At 42.5% G+C, this 11,738-nt stretch overlaps 1 long non-coding RNA gene across 1 annotated transcript; it reads right to left on the bottom strand.

Annotated features, from left to right (window-relative positions):
- Positions 1-1,808: 1,808 nt before the first annotated feature.
- On the bottom strand, positions 1,809-11,738 carry LOC132393085 (uncharacterized). Its single transcript, XR_009511744.1, has 2 exons — positions 8,888-11,738; positions 1,809-7,979 (listed from the first exon to the last, which is right to left on the bottom strand). It is a non-coding gene; the product is annotated as an uncharacterized LOC132393085 (long non-coding RNA).

Below are 11,738 nucleotides of genomic sequence, written 5' to 3'. Positions count from 1 at the left end.
GTCGTCGCTGACCCCACAAGCATTCAGCGATCACGTAGTCCACGCGGTGGCGAAATATCGGAGAGACAAACGAAAGCTGGCTGAGCAGCAAGAAGAGGTGCAGCGAAGGCTATTGCAAACGCAGCTCGAAGAACTGAAAAAGAAGGAAAAAGAAAAAAGCAAAAAGATGCTGCCAGCCACCACCAGTGTGAGTACAGCCGTTAAAGTGAATGAAGCACCACCAGATGGAGGAAGCGGTCATTCTATCAGTCAAGGGCCAGAAAACCCCATGCCAATAATGAATGTCTTCAGAGGAGCATTTCCACAGATGCCCTATCAGGGACAGAGTAGATTTAAGCAACAGCCCAGACAGGACTGGAAGTCCCAAGGAGGGGGTTAGAGGAGTTATGGGCAGACTGGTAAGAAAGCAGACTAGAGGGATGGGGTGCATGGCTGACCAAAATGGCAATGACTGCAGGTGCTGTATTGATAAGTTGTGCACTTATTCTGTGCTGTTTTTTTCCATGTCTCAAGACTTTGATAGTGTGTGCAACAGCAAAACAATTCCCGATGCTCCTGGAAATTGTTGAACCTGACTCCAGACAAGGAGAAAAACCGATGATGTACTGCTACAGTCTGTGCAATGCATCAAATGGACTGGAGGGTGTTAATGATGTGGACACTAGTCTGTAAAGGTGTCTGAGTATTTTTTCCTGTCTCAGCTACGGAGGGACAGGTTTTTGGCTCAACAGCCTAGGATAACAGAGAGAGATCATTTTGAGCTCCGAGTACAGAAATTGTAGTTGACCCAAACTTGGGATTTAAAATACTGGACTTTATTTTGGCTTTGGTGCACGGCCTCTGAGTGTACTTTTTCTGTGTGAGACCCTGTGGGTCTCAAAGGGGGGGATTATATTGAGAAATATACCTGACATAATCACTATATATACCCAAAATATAACCACTATGTATTAGCTATTTACTACACTATGTAATCACTCCTATGTACTGAATATTACTATGTATTATTTTACTAGACACATTTTGCTATGTATTGTTTTACTAGATACCTTGTATTCTCTTAGCTACATACTGTGGCAGTTAAAGAACACCTGTTTAGCTAGCAGCACTAATTAGCTGAAATGTACTCCATGTATTACACTCAGCCTTTGTTTAGTACGAGATAACGGTGGCAGACAGGATGGTACGAGCAGGAAATGTAATGTGAGGGAGGTTGTCTGAAAAAATAACCTTGGCCAGGAATGGGGCCCCAATGCGAACTGGAAAGAAATACTGGTGGCGCACCGAGAGCTAGGCAAGAGTGTTTGATTAGTTAATGTATAGATGATATGCAACTAAAAATTGATTGGGTATGCTGATAAAACTGAAATGTAACTGAGATAAGAAATTACCATAAAGAATGCTGTACACCGGAGCTCGGCGGGCTTTCTGTGACAAGTTCATTGATTGCCTCAGCCTTTGTTTGCAAATAAAGGTTTAAACTTCTCGAAGAATTGTCTGCGTCTCCTGGTCATTTCAAGTAACCACGACAACAGTTGCGTCCTGTATCCTAGTTTCACGCAACACTCACTTATGCCATTCACATCAAAATGTCTACCTTATCACAGCCATTTCCTTTCTTCTCCGCATTCACATCTCAACAACTTAAAACATTTCCATTTCTATCTAGCCCCCTGGGTCGCCTCAGGCTCACTCAGCTCGTTCTCGTCTAGGGGGAGCAGCCTTTGGCCCCGCCAAACTGGATAATCAGCTTGTGTGAATGCTGTGTGATGTCCCCAACCCCGCCAAAGAACAGACAGTACACCATATGCGATTAAATGATTATAATTTATAAAGATTACTATAACTAAGAGATTAATAACGATACAGTATATATGAAGGAAAAGAAAATAAAGAAAAGGCGCCAAACTTATCATAGTCCAAACCACTTCATGCACAACCATTGGAGCTCAATTACCGCAGTCTTCTGGCCACCATTCGATCCCCTCCAAACTCCTCGACTCGCAGCTCAGGACCATCCGAAGTGGGCAACCAAGCATATCTATCCTCCTCTCCTCTCCTCGCCAAACCTCCGGGCCTCGGACCCCCGCTTGGGGTCCATTCCTCGCCCAGCTTACAGCATCGCGTCCTCTCTCTCTCTCACCCCCTCATGCCGACTGCCCAAAAGCCCGCCAACAATAGCTTATAGACTCAGAAGAGAGAGAATAACATTAATCCCAATTGGTTAACAAATGAATACAATTCTCGTTATCAGTAAATTTTAACCCAAACAAGCTTCCAGCACTCTCATAACAAAGAAGCATTCCTACTTTTAACAAAACCAAGAAGCCATTTTGATAAATATATGCAGTAACAAAGAAAAAGAAGAAACCCCCTTTACATCTACTATTCCCCAACTCTGATTTTAAAAAAGTTATAGGTTTGTAGTCATATTCCGTCAATGTAGCCTCCAACCTGATGGTATGAATATCAATTTCTTTCTGATATTTTTCCTCCCCTCCCATTCAATTCCCCAATCTGGTCTTTCAGTTCTTCTCACCTGCCTATCACTTCCCAATGGATCCCCACCTCTTTCCCTTTCTCCTATGGTCTACTTTCCTCTCCTATCAGATTCCTTCCTCTCCAGCCCTTGGCCTTTCTTACACTGTTGTCTTCACCTGTCACCTTCTTGTGAGCCTCCTTTCCCTCCTCTGAACTTTTTTTTATTCTGGCATCTTTGCCTTTCCTTTCCAGTCATGAAGAAGGATCTCGGCCTTAAATGTTGACTGTTTATTCATTTCCCAAGATGCTGCCTAACCTGCTGAGGTCCTCCCGCATTTTGTGTGTGTTGCTTTGGATTTCCAGTATCTTCAGAATTTCTCATCTTTACAAAACATTATGCCTTGGAATTCCAAAGTCCACTATTTGATTTGAGATGGATAAAATATCTTCCTTCCAACTTGCACTGGGGCATAACATAGTTTCAGGATACTATGAGGCCTCCTTCCAGTATGGCAAAACTAGGCCATCGGATGTCTCAAACGCTTGGCACCTCCACCACACACTGCCACAAACTTGCCGTTAATGTAGAAGGCATGCCAATCCTTGCAGGTCCTTCAGCCCCCGCCTCTCATCCCGGCTTGTAACGAGTCAGTGACACTGCTAACTCCAGCCTCGCCCACGGCCCTTGCGACCATTAGCCCGCCATGCGGCCAAACAGCCAGGGCTTCTTGTTTTACAGCGGTTGGCATCCAGCTTAATGGTGCCTTACCGCCACCTTCTGCTCCGGAGTGTGGATCAGACGATAGACTTACATTCTAAATCCCTTCACCCATTCTCACACACATACCCTAATCTACACTTTATCCTGCCTTCTTTAGCCATCCTAGTACCCTATTCCTGCTTATCATATTCTATTAAAAAAAACCCTGTATCCCTTAAGAAAGCTAAAAGTACCCTGACCTATGTTCTCTCACCATGCCCAGTAACCCTTTTAATATGAATTTCTGCACCCCAATTCCCTTAGATTAATTCTCATCATCTCTCTCTGTATCCCATACTTCCTGCAACTTAGAATTACATGTTCTACTGACTCCTCTTCCCGACATTCCTCACACAAACCTGTCTGGTGTTTCCCTATCAATTTCAATGTTTGGTTTAGGGCACAGTGCCCCAGCCTTAACCTAGTCCACACAGTTTCCTCTCTTCTGTATCCACTGCCTACCCTAGTATCTGTAACACTCTTTTTGTATTTGATATAAATGCCTCCCTTTCCCCTCTCTGTCCCATCCTTCTTGCCACATTTGGTTAATTTTTTCCCAGATTACACACTTAGCCTCTTAACTCAATTTCCCTCGGGATCAATAAAGTATGTCTGTCTGACTGTTCTTTACAGATATTAATGTGCATTTCTATATTTTCTTCCTTTAACGCCCTCTTTGCCAACTCATCCACCTTCTCATTCCCCTTCACCCCTACATGAGTTGGAACCCATAGAAATTTTACCTGACCTCCCTGATTTGCAACTCTTGTGACTGACTGAAGGACTTCATAAAGTACATCTTGCTGGCTGTTTGAGTGAAAAGACCTTAAACTTGCTAGAACTGAGGATTAACCTGAGCATATCAACACTTTGACTAGTCTAGCTTTCTCCATCCATCGCAACGCAACCATCACTGCCAACATCTCCACTGTATACACCCCTGTTCCGCAAATCTAAGATCTAAATTGAATAATTGTAACGGGTGGATGCTGCAACTACTTGGTTTTGCTTGAACAAATGGACCCAAACTCAGTAGTTCCTTCAAAACCCACTTTATTGTTAATACAGAGAAGAAAACTTGTATACACTGGAATTTAGAAGGATGAGAAGGGATCTGATTGAGACATATAAGATTATTAAGGGATTGGACATGATGGAGGCAGGATGCAAGTTCCCGCTGATGGGTGAGTCCAGAACTAGAGGCCACAGTTTAAGAATAAGGGGTAGACCATTTAGAACTGAGATGCAGAAAAACTTTTTCACGCAGAGAGTGGTGGATATGTGGAATGCTCTGCCCCAGAAGGCAGTGGAGGCCAAGTCTCTGGATGCATTCAAGAGAGAGTTAGATAGAGCTCTTATAGATAGCGGGGTCAAAGGATATGGGGAGTGGGCAGGAACAGGGTACTGATTGTGTATGATCAGCCATGATCACAGTGAATGGCGGTGCTGGCTAGAAGGGCCGAATGGCCTACTCCTGCACCTATTGTCTAAAATAGAGAGTTGCGAGAAATGTGTTACATTGTGCACTACCTACACCACTAATAGGTAGGGCTAACTTAAGCAACCCCTAGTAGTCTACACCGCCGAATATACTTAGCAACGTCTGTGTGGTCCCTGAAGCAGGCAATCAACTATGGACTGGCTAGGGTGCAGTTGCTTGGCACCGGTTCAGCTGCTCAGCCCGAAGGTGGGACCCAGGCGAGTGGTCTGCCCAAGAAGGGACTTGCCCATCTTTATAGTACCATTGCCACCTCCCAGCTCAGCTGGAAGGGGCTAGGCATCCAATCCGACGCTTACACAACCCCAATTTAGCCAATCCAAGTCCTGGTCATATATTAAGCCAACATACATCCTCCACACCTGCAAGTCCCACAATTGGATGACCCTCAACAGTCGGCCTCTGCCTCCCCGGGGACAATGCATCCAATTTAACTTACAATCAAACAATAAAAAAAAATTTTAGAGACAAGGTAATTGATGGCTTTTACACAAATCAACACTTTTTAGCTCGTTCTCATGCATGTTATCCGGTACACCAGGGTCGTATATTGACCTCCCTTTATTTAGTATCAAGGGTCAATCTGCCCAACAACATGATAGGCCCACAAATTTCTAATTGTTAACCATTTCTTTACCATATTCATTTTCATACCTACTCACTCTACCCATACACTATACACTTACCTATACAACCTCTAACTTATTAGATGTTCTTCTGCTGATTCCAATTTCTCTTGCTGGTATAGCCACCCCAAACCCTGTCAATCCTGTTTCAGGTTCCTTAGCACCATCCATATAAATCTGAGTATAATCACTATACTTTTCCATCACATCATAGTTAAATGTACTTACCAAATCAATTTTATATTTTTCTTTCCTTTTTACCTCTAACAACTGCCAGTCTATGTCAGGCCATACATGAAGCAACATGAAGCAACAACCGGATAAACTACTGAAGGACTTATCCTTAGATCAAACACTCCACATTCTTTAGCAATATCATCCCCTAGGCAATTAAAGTTAACCCTCTGAAACCACCCATTCTCCCAGTACTCCTCCTCCTTTTGCAAGGTAAGAATCATTGTGCACCTGCAAATTAGCCCAGTAGTTTGCCATCAATTGCATCCTTCTTAGTTCCAAAGGCATTATTCGCAATTTTACCTGTAGGGCTGATACTGGTGATGTTTTAAAAGCCCCACTGCACACTCTCAAAGCCTGAGCCTGAATCACATCCAGTTTCCTTATGAGACCTATTTGCTGATCCATATGCTACATTTCCATAGTCCAACACAGATCTTAGTAAAGCCACATACATTCTCTTCAATGCTGAACAACTTGCTCCCCATTCCCTACCAGTCAAACATCTCATCACATTTATTATTTTTTCATATTTCTCCTCAACTTTCCTGATATGGTCTGCCCATGTTAATCATGAATCAAATATAACCCCAAGAAATTTAAATGATCTAACCCTTTCTAATTCTATCCCATACATCCTTAACTTCTTCCCCACCTCAATTATTTTCCTGGTGAAACATACAGTTTGAGTTTTTTCTACTGAAAATCTACATCCCCAATCATAACCCCACTCCACCACTTCATCAATCGCTCCTTCTAACTTCCTGATTATATGTGCCACGTTCCTACCTCTTTTCCACAAAGCTCCAACATCCGCAAACAGTGACCTACTTATATCCACTGGTACCTTTGTGAAGACATCACAATGATCATAAAGATCATCACAAAGATCATAATGATGAAAAGTAACGGGCTAATCACACTACCCTGAGGTGTGCCATTTCCCACTATGTACTGATTTGATAATTCTGACCCAATCCGAACTTGAAATTTCCTACCGAACAAAAAAACATTTCCAATTAAAAACTCTTCCACCAACCCCCATCTTGTGCAGTTTAATTAACAATCCTTCCTTCCACATCATGTCATGGGCTTTTTCTATGTAAAAAAAAACTGCAACTACTGACTCTTCATTTGCCTGGGCCTTCCTTATTTCAGTCTCTAACCTTATCACTGAGTCCATGGAATTCCTTCCCTTCCTAAAACCACTCTGATAACTTGCCAGCATTCCCTTCTTCTCAAGCTCATACGATAACCTTTCTGTTATCATCCTTTCCATTATCTTGCATATATTTGATGTTGATGCTATTGGTCTGTAGCTGGTGGGTTTTGACGGATCCTTGCCAGGTTTCCTTATTGGAATAACTACTGCTTCTTTCCATGCACTTGGTAATCTTTCCTCCTCCTACACTCTGTTGTAAAGATGCAGCAACTTCAAGAGCGCTCCTTCTCCTAGACTTTTTTAGCATAACATAGCATATTAGATCTTTCCCTGGGGAGGTTGGTCTCGATCTCTTTATTGCTCTCACCATCTCTGCCAACTGTTACAAATCAGGAGCAAAGTTGCCCCCCCCCCCCCCCCTTTTTGAGAATCGCAAAATTGCTATTATTTTGGGTCTGATACCCAGGAAATGAGAGAGATACACAGCATGTCAGTAATGAGAGAGAGACAACGCTCATGAAAAATTGATGAGAGAGAAGTCACAGGTTGGAATGTCTCCTATTGACAAAGAGAAAGATTACTGCTATTGTCTCTTGAAGGAGGAATTGTGTATTGAGTACTGTACTATTCATTGAAACCCCTCAGGGGGCAACCAGAGTGGTCTGGTTGAGGGATTGCATCATCACAAACTGATTGACATCTGAGACCCCGTGAGTGAGGATAAAAGTCAGGTCTGAGGAACACTCCTCAGAAGCACCAGGAGAGATGCTACGAGACTGGTGGGGGCTTGTGTGTGTGTCCACCCTTGGACGAGTCCTCCACAGAATGGTCTAGCTCAGGGGTCAGCAACCTTTACCACTGAAAGAGCCACTTGGACCCGTTTCCCACAGAAAAGAAAACACTGGGAGCCGCAAAACCCGTTTGACATTTAAAATGAAATAACACTGCATACAATGTTTTGTTTTGCCTTTATGCTATGTATAAACAAGCTATAATGTGTTGCATTTATGAAATTGATGAACTCCTGCAGAGAAAACAAAATTACATTTCTGCACGCAACAAAAACATTTTGAACTCCGAAAAAAAGACGTTGGGTTGAAGGTTACTTTTAAGTAAAATACTCAACGTCTATTTGAGTCCTTCTTGTATTTATGAAAAACGCCAAACTTAAATTTGCCGCCAGCAGCAAACCAAAAATAACGTCAGCCAGCTGTCAACCTGAAAAATAAAAGGACTATTTCACTGAACAATGAAAACATATGAATATACGTAAAATAATAGGCAATTAAAATATTTATCATACTTGGTCAGGTTGACTCACACCTGACAATGCAGTCGTATTCAGTAGGGATGGATCAATGCTTAGGGGAGTGACCGGGAAGGATAATGTGTTTTTTTCCTCTCTGAACTCACAGAAGCATTTCCCAAACGATGTTTGCATTGCGATGATTGCAGAATGTAAATACTCCGAATTTATCATGTCGTGACCTTGTTTGAACTCTCTCAAATTGGGGAAGTGAGACAATGTGCCTTTCTGTAAATCTCTGGCAAGCACTGTCAACTTGTGCTCGAATGCCAAAACATCCTCCAACATGTGCAGGGCTGTACGTCCTTACCCCTGAAGAGCTGTGTTCAGCGTGTTCAGGTGCGCTGTCATGTCTACCATGAAGTGTAGCTTTTCCAGCCACTCTGGCTGATCCAGCTCAGGAAAGGTGAGCCCTTTGCTGCCCAGGAAAGTTTTCACTTCTTCCAGACACGCGACAAAGCGTTTCAGCACCTCCCCTCTGGACAGCCAGTGATAAAAACACGTTGTAGCGGTGTGCTACACGCAGTCAGTAAACTGCAGTCAAAGATAGCTTTATTCGAACTAAACAGCCTTGCTTTTAAGCCTCCCTCAACCCGCCCCCCATGGGCGCGGATGCTGCAAAAGACGTACTCACAAACCCCCGTAGGCTATCTCCCTTAGCCTGAACGCTGGCTAATTGTGAGCCGGTTCGGATGTGTCAGGAAATGGGTCGCCACAACGTCTTATTTAGATTGTACAAGATCACCATAATCTTCAAATTTAGAATTACATTTCAAAAACTAACAAACTAACATAAAATACATTTTAATTAAATACTGACCAATTATTTCCCAAAGCAACAGGGAGCTGCAGCACAGACGTAAAAGAGCCACATGTGGCTCCGGAGCCGCGGGTTGCCGACCCCCGGTCTAGCTAAAGGACGGATATGGATCAAGGTCATAACAAGGAAAGTCGGCAAGTTTTTCTCTCTCTCTCTCTCCAACAGTTGCCACATGGTGATCAGCAACAACTGCAGCCTGTATGAACTGAACTTTATATTTCCTTCGCACAATTCATTATCCCCTAGACAACGACAGAGCTTATTTCTTACTGATGTTTATTATACCCGCACTTTTAGGTTTAGTATTGATGACGTATATTATCTGTATATTTGCATTGTTATTTTTGTGTATTTTTACTAATAAATACTGTTAAAAATAGTATCATCAGACTTCAACGGCTACTCCTATCTTTGCTGGTAAGACACCCAGTTATGGGGTTCGTAACACAACGTAAATGGTTCATCAATTATATCACCAGTTTCTTCCCTCCTGTTTAACACACCTGGGTGTTGACTCATTGTTCTTTCCCTTCTCCTTCTCCCTTCAGCCAAATTTTCTGAACTATGTATCTTTACTTGGCCATGATCTCAGCCTTATCCCTACTGGAGACTGCTGTTTCCTCCTCAGATATCATTTACTGGATACTCCCATTCCCTTCTATCTCCTCCCATCCTCTTAATCATTCCCCATACCTCTCTCACAGGCGTTGCTCTTTCTATTTTGTTGCAAAAATTCCTCCAACTTGCCCTTTTAGCTTGATGTATAGTTCTTCTCACCACTGCCTGTGCCTTCTTATACTGAATCAAATGTTGCATATTATGGGTTCTTTTAACTAGTCTGAATGCTCTATTTCTGGTTTTTACAGCCTGACAACATTCCTCTGGTACCAGTTTTCTATTCATCCTATTTTACTCCTAGGTATAAATCCTTCTGCTGCCATAATCATTGCTAAAGTCACCTGACTATTTAATTCATCTATATTTCCAGAAATATCAATCCTTGCCAATGCTTCTTCACTCAACTTCTGGAACTTACCCCAATCTGCTTTTCCAAACACCCACTTCGGGATTCCACCAGCTGATCTTACTTCAACTCTTTAACCCACTGTACATGAACTGGGTAGTGATCACTGCCTACGGTTGAAGCAGTCCAAACTCCCCAGTTACTAATGCCAGCCAAGACATTAGACACTAATGTAATATATAATACTGACTCAGTTCCTGTTGTTATGTTTATTCTTGTTCCTCTACCATCATCCATAAACACCAAATCCTTTTCTTCCATCAAATCTTCATTTACCTTTCCATTTGAATCTGTAAACAAATCCCCCCATACTGTGCTGTGAGCACACCACACCACTTTGTCTGTTTTGTCCTTGTATCCTTAGTAGGCTATCCAAATCCAACCTTTTACATGGATTATAGCAGTGAATTATAACCACTTCCTCCCCTCTCTCCCACACTTCCACCACTATGTATTCCTGATCATCTCCCTTTCCAGTACCCTATATGGTATACCTTGTTTGATTAATATAGCACAACCCCCTCCTCCGCCTAGATTTCTATCTCTCCTTATCATTGTATATCCACATACCATAAAGTCTAAAGTTGGTTTCAACCAAGTCTCCTGAATACACATTACATCTAGTTTTACAACCATTTCTTTAATAAACTGCTTGAATTCCTTGCTGTTGGTTAGTAAGCTCTTTGCATTCTATTGCAAAAGAATCACCATAATTAGTATTAACCAACCCATGACACTTCCTGGTTTGACTGATTAGTGAAGTTCTCCCTCACTTCTTCCCATGTCAATCCTAAATGGTTCGTTGCTACTTTGACAACCAGCTGAATTTTTTCACTTTTTGACTTTACCTCAGCAGTACTATTAATCACTCCTGCAAGAAATATTACTGGAGCCTTTTTGTCTACATAAATCTTGCCATTTGTTCTTTGTTGCATTCCTGGCTATTGGCCAGTAAGCTCTTTGCATTCTTTGTTGCACATCCCTCTGCTCCCTGTTCATTAGGAGCATTATTCTGTTCTCTTGACATTCTTACAGCTTCTGCATAAGTGATCTTTCTTTTCACTCTTATTTCTTGAATTTTATTCTCTCGTTTCATAACCTCACACCCACTATATTATGAGCTCCTCCACAATTACAGCCTTTTGGTCGCATTCCTGTTCCACACTTTCCATACTCTTGATCACCCCCGTATCTAGCACATCACCTCTGCCTAGTACAGTTTTTAGCTATATGTCCAAACCTTTGACAATTACAGCACCTCAATGGCTTTGGCACATACACTCTTACTGAGTAACTCATGAAACCCAGGAACACCTTCCCTGGCACTCTTTCTTCTTCAAATTCAATCAATACTGTTTCACTTTCCCTTTTCACTCCCTCCTTTGTTGTTTTCAGTCTTTGCACATTCATTACTTTTCCTCCTTTGATATTCCTCTTTAACTCCTCAATATTTATACTCATTATACCCCCGTGATCACTCCTTTACATCTACCACCATCTCGTGCTCCCACTCTCCCTGCGTCTTCCACGCTACATTTTCCTATCTCTTAATTCGAGTGCTTTCTCAAGCTGCTCCTCATTCGCACACCTTACCAATAGGCTGCCATCATTAAGGACTTTTGCAAATACTATTTCCCCTATCTTACTTGCCAGTGTTGTTGTTAGTACAAACGGGTTAATTTTCTTCGTCTTTCCTTCAGCCTTCTCATCAAACCTTATTATGACAGCACCTTCTGTCTGAACTTGTTCATCTTCCTCACTGTCAGATCGCTCTCCGCTGTCTCTCGCTTTTCTTCCACCGTCCGTCTCTCCCCGCCCGCCAGCCTC

The sequence above is a fragment of the Hypanus sabinus genome, chromosome 4, assembly GCF_030144855.1.
Source record: "Hypanus sabinus isolate sHypSab1 chromosome 4, sHypSab1.hap1, whole genome shotgun sequence".
In the NCBI taxonomy this organism is placed as follows: Eukaryota; Metazoa; Chordata; class Chondrichthyes; order Myliobatiformes; family Dasyatidae; genus Hypanus; species Hypanus sabinus.
Note: the sequence above shows the minus strand (reverse complement) of the source record. Positions and strands in the feature narration are given on the sequence as shown.